This window comes from Galleria mellonella, unplaced genomic scaffold (assembly GCF_026898425.1).
Source record: "Galleria mellonella isolate WM207_F2 unplaced genomic scaffold, CSIRO_AGI_GalMel_v1 utg250, whole genome shotgun sequence".
Classification (NCBI taxonomy): Eukaryota; Metazoa; Arthropoda; class Insecta; order Lepidoptera; family Pyralidae; genus Galleria; species Galleria mellonella.
The window spans coordinates 346,372-367,509 of NW_026442052.1; the positions used below are offsets into that span (position 1 = coordinate 346,372).

At 36.6% G+C, this 21,138-nt stretch overlaps 1 pseudogene; it reads right to left on the reverse strand.

The window, feature by feature from the left end:
* Positions 1–2,282: 2,282 nt before the first annotated feature.
* Positions 2,283–19,427, reverse strand: LOC113510921 (coagulation factor XII-like; annotated as a pseudogene).
* Positions 19,428–21,138: the final 1,711 nt, after the last annotated feature.

Genomic DNA, 21,138 nt, shown 5'->3' on the forward strand with positions numbered 1-21,138 from the left:
AAATAAATTTCAGGTAAGAATTTCACAAAATCTCATACTGTATGTAGATTATGAACTAGGTCAGCGTTTTACTAAACAATTTTTCAAATATTATTAATGCTACAAATAAATTTCTCAAGCAGCAAACCTCAATAGAAAGTTACAAATAACCATTGTGAGAGATAAATGAATTGATTGAACGAATGAACGTGAGAATATGGTGGACGATTCCTTTGTATGGCCTGTATTGTGAAATAGACATTTATTTTGCTAAAGCACAATATATCATTCAGTGATATGAACGAGGGAGAAAACAGGCGATATTGATTCAATAGACAATGTATTAGTTTTGATAGTTACCACCATCTTGCTCGCCGGTGTACGAGTATTTCTCGTTGAAAAATTATGTTATATAGAAATCGAAAATTTGCAATTTTATGGTTCAACAATTGCATTTTAAAACGTATTAAACCAGAGGGAGACTTTGTACAAAAGTCGTTTGCTTGGTTACCTCTGTCCTATTCGTGTTACAACTGTGAAGCAGTTGAGCTGAGAACCACTGAGTCCTCAGGAATGGCGACGCATGGGGGGTATCATGGGCGAAACAGTATACTCTGTTATGTCCATGGTACTGCTCATGTCTATAGGCAGCGGTTACCACTTTCCATGAGGTGGGCCGCCAGCTTGTTTGCCATTCTAAGTTGTATAAAAAAAAATTGGAACCAAAACCTTTTTGTAAAGCTATTTTATTTTCTAAATTATTTCAATGTACCATACGAGTACATTGTGTGTTGCCAGCGTGTGTATTCACGTATGAAGTTGCTTTGTTGTGAAACAATAATGTTTTTGTAATATCGTGTAATTTCATTAGGCAAATATTCATTTCAATTTGCTAAATAAACCTTATTTGTTCCCGTGGCTAGACCTAACTTGATAATTTGATAATATTAACTCACTAACGTCACTGGATTATCTAAGTGCGTTTTTTGTATTAAAAATTCCAGTGAGAAACTGTGTACTTTGTAGTTTGTTTCACCCATGTTTCTGACTTTTGTTATTTTTATTATTTGGCTTTGTATCCTTTTTTTTCACAGCATTAGCTGATACATACGCTACTGTGCTAGCGTACACTATACTTACGGGTCGTAACCAAGTGTAGTGTGTGTTCGTGTCGGCACGTGTGTGTGTGTATTTGTGTGAGTGTGTGTGTGATGTATGTATATACTTATATTCACAGAGTATGTTCACAGAATGTGCCACCCCTTCCTTTCCCATGGGTGTCATAAGAGGCGACTAAGGGATCTTAATGATTGAGGTATGAGCAGCAACGTCACTCATAAAAGATCACTAAAACCGTTATTAATTATATTTACATGTTTCTAAAACATCTTTCATGTACAGACACCGTCAAGTTGCGATTTTATGATATTAGTAACACTTAAGCAACTTCTCATATATCTTTAATAATCGCGAACTGTTCAGGTAAGTAAATCCCATTTCACGACTTCAATCGATGGAATCATAAAAGTCGTTTATATTCCGTGGTTCCTGTCAAAGCAACTTCCCTCGCGGGTTCTGGTGCGGAAATAATTTCTTAATTTACTTGTTAATTGGGGAACAGAATGCCGCTACTAATGTAATAAATATAGCTCGTGACTAAACAGAGGCCTTATTAAAACAGAAGGCAATAAATAAAGTGGCTTTACCTGTTATGATTTAATATCAGTTTATTTACACAGCTGCCCAAAAAAGGAATGGAATAGTTTCAGAGTTCATGTCTGTTTTTTTTTTTCTTTTTTTTTTATACAACTTGGAATGGCAAATAAGTTTACAGTTCACCTTGTGGGAAGTGACATCCGTTGCCTATAAATATGAATAGTACCATGAACATAACAGAGTATACCATTTCGCCCATGACACCTTTCTAGTGTTGCCATTCCTGAAGACTAAAGTAGTATGCATCTATACCCTGTAAATCCACTGCCATATCTCATCCTTAAAACCGAAACACAGCAATACAAACACAACTGCTTCACGGTTGAAACACGAATGAGACAGAGGTGGCTAAGCAAATGACTTTTATACAAAGTTTCGCTCTGGTAAACATAGTATTAAAACTGATGTATTTAAAAAAAATTTACCAAAATCACTTCAAAATTTGCAAACATGTCTCATAATACGTAGAAAGATACAAGAGAATTGAGAAGCTAAAGTTGCTTGAGAACAAAATAAAACCAACAAACCATCACCACTATAATTATTGAAAATCTCATTAGTCGAGCTCACTTCATCCAGCAAAGCCGCTCATTCTCATCTTCTTCCGTTTCCTCACAGTGGTGTGATATGACGGACTGCCAATGGATCAGGCTGCAATATATTCGCTGTGATGCCAAACACTAGTGTCGCGAAGTAGTCGAAAAGAGGTTTTCTAGTAGAAGTGGTGGTTTGTTTATTCCTACGATAGTAGCCCGATATCTGTAAAGGAAGAAATTTATATCATGTACCAGCTAAACAAACTCCAGGAAATAACGGGACCATCATAGGACCTAAACTAACTTTTGGATTTATGCATGCCATGGTTAATGGTTTGCGTGTGGTCTCGGCATAGAATAGGCCACCCCTTTTTTTCCTGGGTGTCGTAAAAGGCGAATAAGGAAGGGCGAAAGATGGGCAGCAGTGTCCCTCTTAAAACATCTCCTAAACCTAACAGCAGGTAATGTTACGGGGTGGGTCAGATGAGACTTTTTAAAAAGAAAATTATTTTAATTAACACGAGTCTTTATTATAAAAATTAATAAAGCGTCTTGTTCGTCTGAGGTTCAAATCCGGTCTGAATTAAAATATATCGGAAAATCGCTGGAAATGCATGGTATGACGCATACATTATTGTTTACCGTTGACTGTTTCGAAAATGCAGATCAGCACTTTTATATTCGTATGTTATACATAGCCATGTAACACTACCAAACCGCCTATCAAGCGTGGCAACTATTGGCAAAACTCCCCAAGAGGGAGATTTATGTTCAACAGTGGACAGTTAAAAGCTGAATATGATGATGATGATGATAATCAGTATGTAACCTATGTGTTAAGTTAAAAAATATAACCAAATTTCATTTAAATTCATTGAGCGTGATTTGGAAACAAATATCCAAATATCTTTACAAACTTTCAAATTTTTTATATTAATACGAAGCGTATGCGAAGTATGCTCAGATTGGCAAAACAAACTGGTAAATATATGACGTAGGTACTAACAGTTTCGTTAATGGTTTCTATCCAGTCAGCATAAGCTCCCACGAGGGTAAACACTGTGGTTGCATTTGGGTATCCGCAAATCGTTGGCCCAAATGAAATTATGCCGACGAGTTTGCCACCCAAAATCGCCGGACCGCCTGCGTCGTGCTAAAATGATAAAATGTCTCACATGTTATTCATATTTTTTTGGAAAATTTTAAATTATGAGTACTTTGCGTTTTTCTTAATAATCGGGTTATTTATTACATCAATGAATGACGAATGACGTCATGTTCAAGGGTAATGACATTTGGAAAAGAAATTGAAAAATTGACCAACCTTTTGTATAAAATATTTCCAAAGATATTTATCGCCTTAGTTTATTGATTTGTCTCTCTTGTTTGTTATTGGAAAATTGTAAAAAAATATTGTCATGTAATCTATGAACCCATATTTGTGCAATAAATTATTTGATTTCATTTGATTGGCCAAATTGGTAAAAAAGATTCTTATACAAATAAATTTGTACCTTAAGTCTATTGCAGGAAGTCAAAAAATGCAATTAGATCAAACCATTTTTTTTGTGAGACAACAAATGGATTACAGGAACTGAGATTTATTGTTATAGTGTTGGATAGATTCGAATTCTGTTGATGTATTTAAAGTTATGACAGTAACGTTTGGTTACTGTATTACTACCTTTTAGTTTTGTCAAGTCAAACAAAAAAATTAAGTTGAATAAATTATAACCAAACCCACATCACAAGCTCCCTCGCCGGTCGTTAAGGTGCCAGCGCAGAACATGGTTGACGTTTTAAATTTACTGAAAGATAAAAGAAATAATTGTATCAGTCACGATTCTTCATGGACAAAAAATTAGGTAACACAGAGACTTGAGTTACTTTCAAAATACATCTTATAGATGTTAGTTTTTTTTGACGAGTGTGCATGGCAATAGTTGTTCATGCACTGAATTTTCATTTAATGTTAGACATAGACACCTATATAAATATACATTGTAAATAAACTGGCTTTAAAAAAAAAAGTAATTCAATTTAGTTTCTTGCCAGTTCTTCTCAATTGGATCTATATACCGAACTGGACGGTAGGGAAAAAAATAAAATTATAATGTAAAAATTTGACGTTCATAAGCGGCTAAAATGTCCTACATGAATAAATGATTTTTGAATTTGAATTGAATTTGAATTTGAATAATTATTTATTTATTTTATTTATTTATTTATTTTATTTATGTTATTTATTTTATTTATTTAATTTATTTTATTTTATTTTATTTATTTATTTTATTTGATTATTTTATTTATTATATTACTCACCATACTTACAGTATCCCAAAACATGTAGTGAGCCATAGGTTTATTTTACAAACTTAAAAATTTTAAACAACATTTTAAAAATATATCTATTTTGTCATTAAATATATCAATATCTGGCTGCTGAGCAATCAGAGAATTGAGCAGAGAAATAGCCTGATAAGTGGAAGCAAATAAAATATTATCTGTATAATTGTCTTTGTTGTTGCTATTTATGGTATATTGTTTATAAAGATAAAGTATGTATATGTATATGTAATCTTAACATACAGTCCACATACCAATACTTTCAAATATACTTTACATCTATACTTTACTAACTACTCGACGGATTTTAACGAAATTTAGTACAATTATTCTTTTTACTCCTGGGCTGGTTATAGTATACTATTTATCACGCTACGATCAATAGGAGCAGAGCAATGAAGGGAAATGAGGCTACTTATTTTACGAAAAACGACGGAAACGCGGACGAAGTCGCAGACAACAGCTTGTAGTATAATATGTGAGTTTGTATTAAATATTAACGGCTTAATCAATAATCATAAAGTTTAAATATACACACAGTTCTTGGAATGGAGAAGGACATAGAATACTTTTTACTTTATCCAGTTAACATATATTGGTTACAAATACAACAAAGTTGTGAGTAAAAACTATTTAATTCACTAGCCTTATTTTACCTTAACTCACATTGAATATTAATTAATAAATTTAGTACGAATTATGTATAAATGTAAGTATGCATGCCAAGCGTGGCAACTAGTGGCAAAACTGTCCTTATAGGAAAGGTTTATGTTCAGCAGTCGACGGCTGATAATGATGAATGTAGAAAAAAAACTAAATAATTAATGCTCCTTTCCACTCAGGGTTTGCTGGAAGAGAACTCTTACAGAGTTAAGCTCGCCTGTTGTACATCTTTATTTTATATATATTATATGTTATAATTTTTTGTGTACAATAAAGAATAAATAAAATAAATAAAAATAAAAACAAATAAATAAAAAATAAAAATAAATAAAAATACAATTTTGCATAACCAAATTAAAAAAGTGTAAAAATGAAATTTGTTGTTTTATTTTTTTATTTTTACGCTTCTCATACGTCGTATCTTGATTACTACTAAAAGAGGTTTTGACAAATCAAACAGATGAAGACAGGTTTTCGGTCGATAGCTGAGGAATTTGCAGGTATATATAATACAATGTCATAATCACCAATACGAATACAATATCGTGAACGTATCCATTTCGTAATATCTTCGTATTGATGCTTCGTCCGATTGTATTAGTCCACGAGGAGAATATTGAACGTTCATTTCGTAAATTGTTTTAGAAAATACGGAAAACCTAATATGGAATGTTAATGTACAAAAACAAATTAAAAATGTACACATCATTTTTGGTATTTCGCTTGTTAATTTTTTTCCTAAACTAACACGCTGCGTCCAGCTGTCAAATTATCCAGGTAGGACGGTGGAAAATTTGTTGTCGTTCTCACGCTACTCCAAAAAGAAGGTGATTTGCAATTTGGTTCTTTCTTATGTTTGTTACCTCATAAGTTTGTTAGTTCTAAATCGATTTGGAAAATACTTTTTTATCTGAAAGGATATACTTACAGATTGATTCACTAGTTTCGGGACCATCCGGGACCCTTAATCATTTACCGAGAGCGATCATTCAAACTAATTTACACGTAGGAAAATCCAGTTTATCTGATAGTTAAAATATATAATTAACAGAATTAAGGCAATTTTTTTTTTTAATTTAATAGACTTATGCAAAACTGAAATGAAAAAGTCCTAAATAGTATTTTAAACAGTATTAATTACTTACTCTCCATAAACTTCTTTGCAGAACGTATTAGGGTAAATTGGAAGAAATTTCCTTTGTAGAAATATCGGTTCGTACGCTAATTTCTGGGAAATCTGAAACCATCGAAGAGTCCAAAATATGTACGAGAATAGTTATTGTAAAGCCAAAGCTTTTATTTTACTCATAAATAATTGAATCATTATCTCGAGCAAAGTAAAAGGAATCCTTGTGTGAGGGCCGAAAAACTTTGTTTGAACGTACAAAATATTTTAATTTCCGTGCTCCGGGAGCCCTGTATTTGCTGTGGAAACAAACCTCTATTCATTCTTATTACGTTAAAGCTTCCCAAGCAGGTTTTTATGGAGATCGGTTTAATGGTAGATCATAGGATCGCTTTCATATTTATGTCGAAAGTGATATTGGGTTTTATGGTCCTCTGACATGGTTCAGAATCGCTTGATATCCTATACGATGTAGATAAATCAAAAAACTTGGTATAATTCTGATAATATTTGGACCAGCAATTAATATGAATATATATTATGCTAATACTAATAACTAATACTAGTTTTATGCATTCTGATTTTGTTTTTGTTTTTTTTTTAATTTTTCGTATATGTATCTTTTTTTTATCTTTTTTCACATTGCATTTGTGTCTTTTGCTGTTTGTGTGCTGTAAGTGATGCAAATAAATTATTTATCTATCTTATCTATCTATATTTATATAGTATGTGTATGTAACAATCTAAGGTAACAATTTTTTTTTTTTTATTTAACACTTTATTGCACCAACATAACATGATTTGTTAAAACAATTTTCAATACGTATATACAATATATAGTGTAGTACAAAAGGCGGTCTTATTGCTAAGCAATCTCTTCCAGACAACCTTTGGGTAGAAAGGATTAAAGCATAAGTAGGTAGGTGGCGCGTTAAAAAAGATAGATTTGTAAAAAATAATATCTGTGACAGCATAGTCATATACATATACATACATAAATAAACACATACAACCAAACATATACATATATATACATACACATACACATATAAATATATATATATACATACATATACATATATACGCATAAATACATACAAATATACCATATTAATACACATATATATAACACACAAAACTGGAAATACGTAGGACTAAGTGATTATAAGGATAGGTAGTGGGCTTTAACTAACAATATATCAATTGCAATATTTTTTATGATTTAATATAAATTTTGTATTCTATCTCATCTGTCTAAATAATTATATTAATAATAGAGATTTAATTTACTCTGGTGATAATTATTTATTTATGACATACCTATATTATGTATAAAACGACTAGGTTTTTTGTTATACAACTTAGAATGGCAAACAAGCTGACGGCCCACCTGATGGAAAGTGGTAACCGTCGCCTATAGACATGAGCAGTACTGCATCCATTGACTCCGTGCATTGGGGAAACACTGATGTTTCATTTTGACTGAGTTCAATCATCGGAATTTAATTATATGTTAACAACAACAAAAAACGCTGTGTTTTTCAATCTTTTTCATGGCGCGAAATCCTTATTATGTAAAAATATCTTGCGACCCCCTACCCTCCACGGTTTCCAATGTGTATGAATTTTATTATAGTACAATTATGAAATCCGTACAGTTGTATTTATATTCACAGTTAGGTATCGATAAAATAAAATAAATAATACATAATAAAGTATCTAAAACAGACATTCTGTTTCGTGACCTTCCGCGACCCCCTTGTAGAGGCTCGGGGACCCCCCAAGGGGTTGCGATCCCCAGTTTGAAATCACTGCCTTAACTTAACCTTTATGCATTCATAAAAATCCTTCTACGTATAATTGGAATGTAAATATTTACCTCTAAAGCGTCAACGACCTCTCCTCCAATCCTGCTATGGTTACTGCCGATCCTGACAGCCAAGTTTTTTGGGTTCTCACGATAAAACCGATTGTTATGCATCCTAAAACAAACCTCATCATATTGTTTTCGAAATATACTTAATGTATGAAAGTCTTGAAGAAATCCATGCGTTGTATGCGATAAAAATATACACAGAAACACTAACATCCATAATTAAATATATACATAAATTAATAAGTCATATTTTTCGTATGCCTTTTTTCATAACTGAATAACAAACATGGAAACATAAACTTTCTCGTTTACTAATATTTTGTTGATGAACATTAAAAAAAAAATAACCATGGCAGATTTCATAGCTTTAGCTATGGTGATGTTGTAAAATGGACGTTGCTGTCCATTCCTCGACTATTAATTTCCCTTAGTCTTACGTCACCCACGGGGAAGGAAGGTTTGGCCTAGAATGCCAGGACCACGCGGCAGTTTTTATCTCTAGTTTGCTCAAATTAATTGTTGTTACAATAATCTTTTGTACTGGTATATTTCATAATAAGAAGGTTACTTATTTTTATTGAATCCGATCTTAATTTAATACATAGGAAATAATAAATCTTATTTGGGTAATTATATTATCTGGATACTAAATAATTTCAATTTACTGCTGTCGGTAACTGTCGCTGTCGCGAACTGTTTCTCAACTTAAATTGAAGATTACGAACTATCATTAACAAGATTTCAAGTATCATAATACTCGATATAAATTGTTATTAATAGTTGCCTCTAATTGTTTGGTTGGTTTGGTCATTTGGAGAGGATGGATGAAAGAAGAATTACTATTTGGTCGACATACGCCCTAGACGGACGTATGTCGACCAAATAGGCGACGTGCTGAAAAAGGGCCAAATTAAAAGTACCTGTAACCGGCGAGCGTGTATGAAAAGATTGATGAATGTGGAAGAAGCGAAAGAGGTTTGTTTGAATCGAAACATTTGGCGTTCCATTGTTTCTGCCTACCCTAATGGGAGACAGGCGTGACAGATATGTATGTATGTATTGCCTCTAATTGTCTACTCTTTCGTTCAATTATTAAGTTACAGAATGCTGTAGTCTCTTTTAGTGTCTTTTATGTTTTTCCACTTAAACTTGTTTAAGCATTTTTAAGGTAACCATCATTTTTCTACCCTTATCCCAATTATTATTTGTGGTCGGCGTAATATGGTTTTATCCATATTACTAAAGGATTTAGCTTATAGTTTTACAACCGGTCGCCTGCCTGATGTCAACCCTCTTTGGGAATGCATTTGTTGGTGGTTTCCGCCACCTGAAGGAGACTTTGTACAAAAGTCGATTGCTTGGGTACCTCTGTCCCGTTCGTGTTTCTACCGTGAAGCCGTTGTTTGCATGGCTGTGTTTCAGTTTGAAGGGTGGGATATGGCGTGAATTTACAGGGTACAGAGGAATAACATCCGAGTCCTCAGGAATGTCAACGCATGGGAGGTATCATGGGCGAGACAGTATACTCTGTTATGTCCATGGTACTGCTCATGTCTATAGGCGACGGTTTCCACTTTCCATCAGGTGTGCCGTCGTATCTCCTCACTTTTAGGGCACTTCCCTTGATAAAAAGTCGAGTCTAGGAATTCTGGGCGTTGATATATCTTGCGACGTCCAGTTTTGCGGTCATCTGGAGGAGAAGGCTAAGATAGCTTCCAAAAAGTTAGGAGTGCTCAATAGGGTGAGACGATATTTCATGCCAGAACACCGCCTGAAATTATATAAAGCCCAAGTCAGGCCGCATATGGAATACTGTTCTCACCTGTGGGCAGGAGCGCCACAGTACCAACTCCTTCCGTTAGACCGCATTCAAAGTCGGGCGGCTCGAATTATCGATAGTCAATGCCTTACTGTCCGACTTGATCCACTGAAACTGCGCAGAGATGTTGCATCTCTGAGCATCTTCAACCGAATTTATCATGGGGAGTGTTCTGAGGAATTGTTCGGATTGATACCTGCTGCTGATTTTCACCACCGTACAACCCGCCACAAACTAAAGTTTCATCCCAATCATCTGGACCAGTGGCGGTCTTCCACCGTGCGTTTTTCAAGGCACTTTCTTCCACGCACAACCATTCTTTGGAATCAACTTCCAGCAGCAGTATTTCCGAACCGATACGACAACATAACCTTCAAGAAAAGAGTATATTCCTTTTTAAAAAGCCGGCAGCTCACCTGCAATGCCGCTGGTGTTGTGGGTGATCATGGGCGGCGGTAGTCACTTACCATCAGGTGAGCCGCATGCTCGTTTGCCCCCTGTGTTGTAAAAAAAAAAAAGCTTGTTTGCCATTCTAAGTTGTATAAAAAAAACCTACGGTTCGGAGGAAAGGATTAAAGAAAAAAGTAAGGGAACGTTGTAAATGCGTAAAGGAAATTAGTAAATGAGAGGAATAAGGGACTCATGTGGGAAAGGAAGGGGGACACTGCAGTTGCGGAATGACTGGGACACATTTTTTAGAAAATAAAATGTTTAATTACTTATTTTCTTTTTCAGGTAAGTACTTGAAAGAGGACTCCTGATTTAAAATTGGTAAGATTTCTAAGATACGGTTCGAAAAATATGAAGATTTTAGAATATATTTTAATTCTTTCATAAGTATTTGTCTTATTTATTCCTGCCACCAATCATCTTGTTTACAATACATTTTTTAAAGGTGGGGGGCAGTGAAATTAAATATTGTAATTTAAATATTGTTATATTTTTATTTTATTTATTAAGCGCACGTAACAGAAGTTTACAAATACAAACTTAAATTATAACATGCAAGTACATTAATGTATTGATCAGGTAAACTTGCCACAACATGTGCACACAGCGTGATCCAATAATAAATGCGACTATGCGATATTGTAAGACAAGAAAGTTATATTGGGCAATGCTTTTGATGCTGCAAGAGTTTATAAACTGCGGTAGTCACTTATCAACACCGAATGGTAGATTGACACTCTTTTATGTATTTTCTTTTCTTTTTTTGAAGAAATTGCATCTTATATAATAATATTTTTTCCCCAGTTGTTGCCTAGCAATGGCAAATATGTTGTCAGTCACTTCATGAAAAGTTGCAACCGTCTTCGCCTATAGACATTGATAACAATGTACAGGCGTACAGTGGAGCGGAGGGGGGATTGTTAGCAATGGGTACAAATACCTATTGTTTCAAAATATATTGTCAGGTCGACCTCCACGTGGTCCCCCCTGGAAACCATCATGCTGAATTCCAGGTGTATTCATCACGATGGGCTAACTGATCTACCTTTTCATACTCACCTATCACTCCTCACTGGTGTTCCACCAATGTATACCGTTAGCGCGGGCGGGGTTACCATTCCATTATCATCCATTAAAAAAACACTAGGCGTATAGTTTTTTGTTGTCATTTCTGAAGACTAATTGTTATGCCTCCCTATAATTTTTTTCCACCCTTCAAGCCGAAACACAGCCGTGCAAGTACAGCTGCTTTGTGGTAGAAATACGAGTAAGACAGGGGTATTTACTTATGTCGACAACTTTTATAGAAAGTCTTCGTCTGCTATAAAAAAAATGGTAACTAACAGCTGCAAACACGATGCCGACGTCAAGACCAAGTCGTGCCAGTAAATGGAGCCACCGCACCAGAATCGTTCCATCACATGAATGGACACCATGAAGGGATAATATCTGACTGTGGTTCTTTCCCCTTTGAAGAGGCGTCGTCCATCGTGCTGGTGGTACTGTTTAAGATCTTCAAGCTCCCCTTGTGGATCTAAATAATGTGCCAATATTAATCAGAGAGTTAAAAATAATTACTCTTAATAAGGCTTTTTTATCGTTATCGTGAAGAAATTGTGTTTGCATGGCTGTGTTTCGGTTTGAAGGGTGGGATATGGCAGTGAATTTACAGGGTACAGAGGAATAACACCTGAGTGCTTAGAAATAGCAACGCATGGGAGGTATCATGGGCTAAACAGTATACTCTGTTATGTCCATGGTACTGCTCATGTCTTTAGGCGACGGTTACCACTTTCCATCAGGTGGGCCGTCAGCTTGTTTGCCATTCAAAGTTGCATAAACAAAAAAAAATAAAACTTTTTTAAAAGAATACAATAGATTTTTTTTAATAAACATTGTTAACATTTGAACCATCGTATTAAAAAAAACGGATTAGATCCAATATTGACTTCAAATACAAAATAATTATTGGGTAATTTCCAATATATCCTCCTGGTTTACTAAAATGTATAAAGAATAAAGATCAACTACATAGAAAACATAAAAAGTTTCCAGATAATGAAACTATCCGTTTAACTTACCATCGATATCGTAATTTCTGTAATGATATTATAAAGAAGGTTAAAACTGAATATGAAAGACAAGAATTAAGTAAAGCTGGTAATGATAGTAAAAAATTATGGAAAACTTTAAAAAATATAACTCATAGTGCTAAAAATAAACAACCACCTCATGAGCTTATAAATTTAAATGATCCCCAGCTATCAGTTGATGAAATTAATGACTATTATGCAAATGTAGGCCAAAATCTTGCAGGAAAGATACCCCAGACTAGACAAAATTATCTTAATATTCCTTATGTTTCTTCCGGTAATAATTATTTTAATTCTTTTGTTATGCTCAGTACTGACGAAAATGAAATCTCACAATTAATAATGAACCTAAAAAATGATTGTTCAGTTGGATGGGATAACATATCTAATGTAATTCTTAAAAAATTTAAAAATAAATTAATTCCATATTTAACTTACATATTTAATTTATGTCTTAGCCAGGGTGTTTTTCCGGATGCACTAAAAATTTCCCTACTTTATCCAATTCACAAGAGTGGTGATAGAGACCGTGTAATAAATTATAGACCAATTTCAATTCTTCCGTCTCTATCTAAAATATTAGAACGTATTATTAATATTAGACTAATAAAATTTCTTGAGAAAAATAAAATTTTGTCAGATAATCAATTTGGATTTCGTTCAGGAAGGTCCACTGATGATGCAGTGGAAGAGATGTTAAATTTTATATCTAGTAGCCTAGATCAGGGTAAAAAATGCCTGGGGATCTTCTTGGACATTGCTAAGGCTTTTGACACGGTCTCTGTTACTACACTTTTACATAAACTGGAGAAAAGTGGAATAAGGGGTACTCAGCTTGCACTATTTGAGAGTTATCTTTCAAATAGAACACAAATGGTTGCAATAGGCAATTATAGGAGTAAACCTCTTCCCATAACCTATGGTGTCCCTCAGGGCAGTATTCTTGGCCCTACTTTATTTTTAATTTATATAAATAATCTATGTAAACTGAAACCCCTCCATGGTAATATCATATGTTATGCCGATGATACGGCTCTCCTTTTCACTGCAGATACTTGGGAGGAGGTATTTCGTGCTGCAAATGAGGGAATTAATGAAGTCACACAATGGCTTACTAATAATACTCTATCTCTAAATACAGAAAAAACTAAATATCTTGCATTTTCCATCCGGGAGTCTACTCAACCGTCTGTTAATTTATGTATTACTGCCCATACTTGTTTACCATTACATCTAAAAAACAATAGAACATGCTCATGTAAATGTTTGGAAAGAACACAGCTAATAAAATATTTAGGTGTATTTATTGATAATAATTTAACATTTAAACAGCATATAAATAAATTAACTTGTAGAATTAGGAAACTTATTTACATTTTCAAACGTCTGAGGCAAGTTGCAGATATGAAAATTCTAAAACTAACTTATACTACATTGTGTCAGTCCCTTTTGACCTACTGTATAGTTGCTTGGGGTGGTGCTCCTAAGACAGTTCTAATAAATCTTGAGATTGCACAGAGAGCTGTTTTAAAGGTTATTAATTTCTATGATTTTCAATATCCCACAAACTTGCTATACCAAAAATGTAATGTTCTTTCTGTCCGTAAATTATATATTCTTAATACTATAAGTAAACAACATTCTATATATCAGTTTGATGCAAATATTTCTGAGCATAAAAGAAGAGTTAATGATGTTCAAGCTTTAAAAAGTTATAATAAATTTCACACATCATTTATTCGGAAGTTTTTATTATTTTTGGGACCATATTTATATAAAAAGGCAAATAAGGAATTATCTATATATTCAAAAACTAAACATATATGCAAAAGAATTGTTAGTAATTGGCTATTAAGTAAGACATATGATGAAACTGAGGATTTGTTATTAGTAGTATGTTAGGTTATGACTGCCATTTTAAAATAACTCATCCATTCCATACATTCACAAATTACACAGTCAAGATTTCATTTACAAAATATTATTTTGGGCAAATTAAATTATTACCGTATTAGTACCTTAACTTGTATTGTTTCTTTATTTGTATAATTTTGTGTCATTGTGCCATATAGGGAAGAGCACTGCTTATCCTAAAGTACAGGATTTACCTATTTAGGGAGCAGAGTTTTACCTATATTTAAAATGTAACATTTATTTTTGAAATAAATTATTATTATTTTTTAAATTTCACTAAAATTCTCATCTCCACTCTTAAGGAGAGGAGATGGCAACTAACCCCCGGCAGAAGCACAGTCGGTCGGGGTTCAGGGCCCCAGGGAGAGAAACCGGCGTACAATGCGGGCAGAATCTAAGAGCACCGCTTTCTGCATCTTTCCCGGGAGTGAGCCGCCTCGGAATCCCAACCGTCTGAGATGTTGTTCCAGACTGGTTGGGATAAGACCGTTCACCGACATAACGATTGGGATGATTTCGGTAGATGTCACCCCCCACATTTCGGTCACCTCGTGAGCCAGGTCGAGATATTTTCTCTTCTTCTCGGTTTCGGCTTTCACGAGGTTCTCGTCATGCGGTATGGTGACATCCACCAAAAACACCCTCGAGAGTGCCCGATCCATCACCACGATATCAGGTTTGTTCGCAAGAACGGTCCTGTCCGTGATGATGGATCGGTCCCAGTAGAGCCTTACGCTGTCGCTTTCGAGGACCGGCTGGGGCTCGTACTTATAGTACGGCAACCTCTCATTCGCGAGGCCGTACTTCAGAGCTAGCTCTTGATGGAGTATTTTGGCTACCTGGTTATGTCTGTGCAAGTACTCAGTGTTGGCAAGAGCTGAACAACCCGAAAGCACATGTCTGAGTGACTCTCCGGGATGGCGACATGCCCGACAGATGTCCTCAGTGCCATCCTTCAGAATGTGCTTTCGGTAATTGTTCGTCTTAACCACCTGATCCTGTATTGCACAGACAAAACCCTCGGTCTCTCCGAAGAGATCACCGAACTGTAGCCAGTGCACGGAGGTCTTCGTGTTTACGTACGGCCCGTGAAGGGCTTTGAAGAACCTTCCGTGCAACTCCTTCTCTTTCCATACGGCCTCCCGCTGAGAGGTACCCAAAACTTCGGGTTTTCGCCAGTCCTCTTTAGCCAGAGAAAGAGGGTGAATCCTTTGTCACATTCTATGACCTCTCTATGCAAACCCTCGTCTATTTTCTCCAGAAAATATGTCCTGAGGCTGTCAACCTCGCGGTTGTGCATGGTCTTAACACTTAACAAGCCTCGACCACCAGCCTTCCGCGGGATATACAGCCTCATGACTGACGATTTCGGGTGATGCATTCTATGGAGGGTCATAGTTGTGCGGACTTTCCGATCCAGGGCTTCGAGATCGGTTTGAGACCATCTGAGCACGCCAAAAGTGTAAAGGAGTACGGGTATGACCCAGCCGTTATAAGCTCGGATTTTATTGGCGCCCGACAAAGAACTTTTCAGTACTCTTGTAAGGCGCGCAAAAAATTCCTCGCGGACTGACTGTTTCATATCCGTCTCCTTCACACCGATGTTTTGTGACATGCCCAGATACCGGTATGTTTCAGCCTCGGAGAGGGTTTTAATATTAGAGGGATCTGTGGCGATCCCTTCAGTTTGAGTGACCCGTCCCCTATGCACATGGAGGACCGCGCACTTGTCTATTCCGAGCGCCATCCTAATAGAGCTGCTATAATCGTTTACGATATTTAGCAGCTCCGTCAGGCGTTCGACGCTCGGAGCTAGCAGTTTCAAGTCATCCATGTACAGAAGGTGAGACACTCGTGTACCTCCTCTCCGATACTGAAATCCAGTCCCCGAATTCTCCAGTAAAGTACTGAGTGGATTCAGGGACAGGCAAAACCAAAGTGGACTCAAACAATCGCCCTGGAATATTCCCCTCTTTATCTCTATCCGGTCAGCGGTATCCGTCAATCGCTCGCCCTGGATAGTCAGGATCGTCGTCCACTGCCCCATGCATGCCTCCAAGAACACTCGAACTGTACCGTCGATCTTGTACAGCTCGAGTATCCTCCGGAGCCATGAATGGGGCACGGAATCGAACGCCTTTTTATAATCTATCCAGGCGGCGGAGAAATTCCGACGGTTCCGCTTGACCACGTGGCCAGCGACAGCATCAATGAGGAGCAGCTCCTTCGATCCGCGGCTACCGCCCCTGCATCCGTTCTGAGCGCTAGATAGGATCTTATTCTCGTACACATGACGAGAGATCTTAGCGCTCAGAACGGATGTTAACGTCTTATATATTGTCGTAAGACAAGTGATGGGGCGATATTTAGATGGATCCGCGGTATCGTCCGTCTTAGGAGCTAAATGAGTGATCCCGGTTGTAAGGAAGTTCGGGAGCGTCCTGTTTTCGAGGGCACTCTGGAATTGCACGGCTAAGGTCGCATGGCTGGCCGAGAACGCCTTTAACCAGTAGTGCTGCAATCCGTCGATCCCCGGACTTTTCCAGTTCGGAGCCCGACGGATCGCGGCAACCACGTCTTCCTCCGTAATGGCAATGGCGTTCATCGGCGTTATTCGAGCACATGCTTCCTCAACATCGTGCATCCATGCGCCCTCCTCATGTTCCACAGGTTCAGACCACAGCTGTCTCCAGAAGGCGACGAAATTGGCTGTTTCGGGTCTTTGTCCTGTGGGCTGTAGTTTTGGGCGCTCCAAGTTCCTATAAAACTTCCGTTGATCACTCATAAAGAGGCGATTCTGTTGATACCTCTCAACCCTCTCAGAGTACCGTCGGAGTCGCTTCCCCCATGCAGCGATCTTCTGCTTCAGTTCATCTATGCGCTCCGTAAGTTTGTGCCCGAAGTCCGGCTGGAACAGACGTACACCTGTCCCAGCAAAGGCCTCTTTTACGGAGCGCATAATTCTCGGGCGTGTGTTGCCCTCCCTGAAGCAGAGCAGTCTACCAATGAGGACTCTGGCCTGGGCGATCCGTCGTTCAATCCTTCTTTTCCAGGCTGGTTTCATATTATCCCTTTGGATATTACGTCCAGCCCGGGGCATTTTTGCGCCGGTATATCGGCATACTGCCAACGCAGCGCCAAACAGGATTGAACTCGTCTCTCCCAGGTCACCGCTGCCCTCAAGGTACTGAGGCAGCAGTCCATTTGTGGCCTCAATGGCATCCCGCGTCGCCACATTTAGATATATCCGGGGAAGCTTCGGTCTCTCTTCGAGGGGAGTTCTTCGGATCTCTAGAATCGCCTCGTCTAGTATGCTCCTCATATGCTCTATATCCTGGGAAGTTGTTCCGTCCGCATCCGCTTCTGAAAGCGTTTCGGCAACCACCTCTACGCTAGGTAGCACGTCTGAGATGGGTTGCTCTACGGTCGCGGAGTTTGCTTCTGAAACAACTTCACTTCGCAATCGTTCGAGTTCGGTCGCGCTAAACATACCAGAGCGCTGTATGTACCGAACTCTGTCGGCTAGGTTCTGTTCCGAGACGGTTAGATCCGGTAAAAGACGCAGAAACTCGCGGTGCATTACTGCCCGGTATCCTGTTCTGCCTGTTTCTGTCCCTGTAGCCCTGAAGAACGCACGCATGAGGTCCTCATTCATGGCTCTTGTCCACCTCATGCGACGTGTACCACCAGTGGCGGGCACCGATTGCTGGGCCTGTGACGGCCCTGCCGGCGCCAAGCCAGCTGATGTCGATGGCGAGGGGTCGGACCGGCCAGGTGGTGGGGCCGGTCGGCTGGCTCGCATTCTGCCGCGCCTACCGCCAGTTGTAGACGCGCCCCGGCGACCCCCGGGCAGCGACCCTATACTGTCTCCATTATAATTATTCACCATCTTTATTTTTGCCATTGCCCCTTTAGCCGCGTAGGTTTTATTTATACGCGTGACCGCCTTCCACGTGAGCTAGATGGTGAGCTCGGACGCGGGGTTGGACTTTGGAAGGCTTATTATTATTATTATTATTATTATTATTATTATTATTATATATATTATATAATTAAAAATCAATAACTTCTCGAAGTTCAATAAGAAATTGAGTGGATTTCCTTTGAAATAGGATATTTTGAGAAGTTGCTGATAATTTTCTTTATTGGTCTGCTCGTTCATATTTCCATTATTATATTTTTTGTAATATCTTTATTATGTTTGATTTATTTAAAATGATTCTCACCCCAATACATACTATCATTTCGTTTAAAATCGTACTTGTGATCATCGTTTGGCATTTCTGCAATAAGTTTATCAATAACTATATTTATATCATTATCATCAAGTTTTCCAGAATGATTTTCTCCTATCATCTTTCTTGCAGATTTGACCACATAACTATCTTCTCCTCTATCTGCCAGTATCTTTAATATATCATCTCTATTCATCTTTTCTTTCAACTTTAAGTACAGATTCTTAGGTTCATTTTCTGTTAAGAATTTAAAATGATCTTCCTCCTTTAATGCCTCATAGAAATTAGTTTCGTTTAAATCTGTCTCTTTAGTTGTATTAGTTAGTATTTGAGCATATGTATCTTTATCGACAACATAACTGTTGATTTTCTTCAATTTATCTTTCAATTCATTTATTTTTGTATTATTTTCTTCGTCTGTACATAAAATTGAAAGTAATGCATCGGCTACATCGTTTGTAACTATATTTTTATCTGTTTCACTCACAGCAGTATTCGATATTACGAAAAGATCAAAACCAAATAGTAATATATGATAAAACATTCCACGAATAATATCACTCACATAGTCACATGTAAAGTTTTAGCAATCGAAATTTTATTATATTTTACGAACATAATTTTTATAGTGAATTTATTTTATATTTATTTAAATTTGATTCAGTTTTTATGTTTCACATTGGCCGGTATACAGTTGACGACGGTTTTATTAAAATCACCTAAGCAAACTGTGTTTTTAGAGTAAAAAAAATATTTTTTATGCAACTTAGAATGGCAAACAAGCTGTAACAAAAAGGCCGGCAGCACACCTACAATGCTGCTGGTGTTGTGGGTGATCATGGGCGGCGGTAGTCACTTACCATCAGGTGAGTTGCATGCTCGTTTGCCCTTGTTGTAAAAAAAAAAATAAGCTGCCGGCCTATTTGAAGGAAAGTGGTAACAATCGCCTAAACACATGAACAGATCCATAGACATAATATACTGTTTCGTCCATGACACTTTCATGCGTTGTCATTCCTGAAGACCAAGGTGTTATGCCTAATTACCGTGTAAATTCACTGCAATATCTCACCTTTTAAAAATGAAATGTATGTAAACACAACTGCTCATGGTAGAAACACAAATATGACGAAAGTATCCAAGCAAACAACTTTTGTACTAAGTCTATCTCTCTCAATCTCTCATATGCTCACGACTATAACTTCTAACCAAGTAGATAGAGGCATTTGTCGACTGTTGCCCTTATGGTAAACGTAACACATGACATGTCCACATTTCGCAGAGCATATTAGAATTCACTGTTCCGTAACCGGAAAGTTAATCAGAAATTATATTGAAATTGTGTTGACACACATTGTGTTTTGTGTCGTATGAATCGAAATCATGACCTTTGGGATATATTAATCCAAATTACTTACTACTAGGCAATGATGATGTCTATAATACAATGAAATGACTGGGAGAGTATGCTATGTATTAAATTCGCCTTTTGTTCCAGACATTTTGTTCAATGTGGTCCTAAAATAAATAAATAAATATTCACATTTAATAACATTATGGATTTAACAGATTCTTAATTCAGCACCTAAAATTAATTACTAATTTACTTCTGATCTCATTCAAACAGCTAATTCAATGAACATCAAACGATTGGCTTTTATTCTTAAGATGCTTTTAATGTATTTACATTAATAAAATTGTACTTAATTATATGTAGATACATTTATAGTGTTTAAATAAATAAATATGTATGTACTATTACAGTATCTATTAGGCGAAACCTTAGCTTGTTTGTTATTCTAAATTGCATAAATGAAACCTTTCGTCATTTAGTGTACGTACACATATTTTACCCTTCTTTCAGAGTCTAATAAGTAAAAATAGATGGAGATTATGGGGCTTTTAGAGGGTTGTGTTAAGCGATGAGTCCTACGTATCTACAGAGCAGGTATATAGCTCGAAAGATACGAGATTCTTAAAACAAAATTTCTAATAAAAATGTAAATTCTAATAAAAAGGCTTACATCGTATAATAACATTTTTATAATTCTATTGTGTTGGTTGCAAATAAATCGCAACAATTTTTTCATGCAATTGTTGCCTATGTTTAAGTAGCGCCATCTTTATTAGAATAGTTTAAGCTTTGTATCTTGGTATGTCATGTCTAGCGCCATCTATCGTCAAATAGTAAAATATTTTCAACAAAAATTTTGTTTCCTACTAAAAGTGTAAAGTATATTTCATAGATGGCGTTGCTAATATCTACTTGTTGACTACCTCTCAATGCTTATTGTCACTAGCAAGTTTGTGAAGCTTTACGCGAGAACTGTAACATTTTACAAGGTATTATGGAAATAAAAGAAAATGTCCTTTCTTATTTTTTTA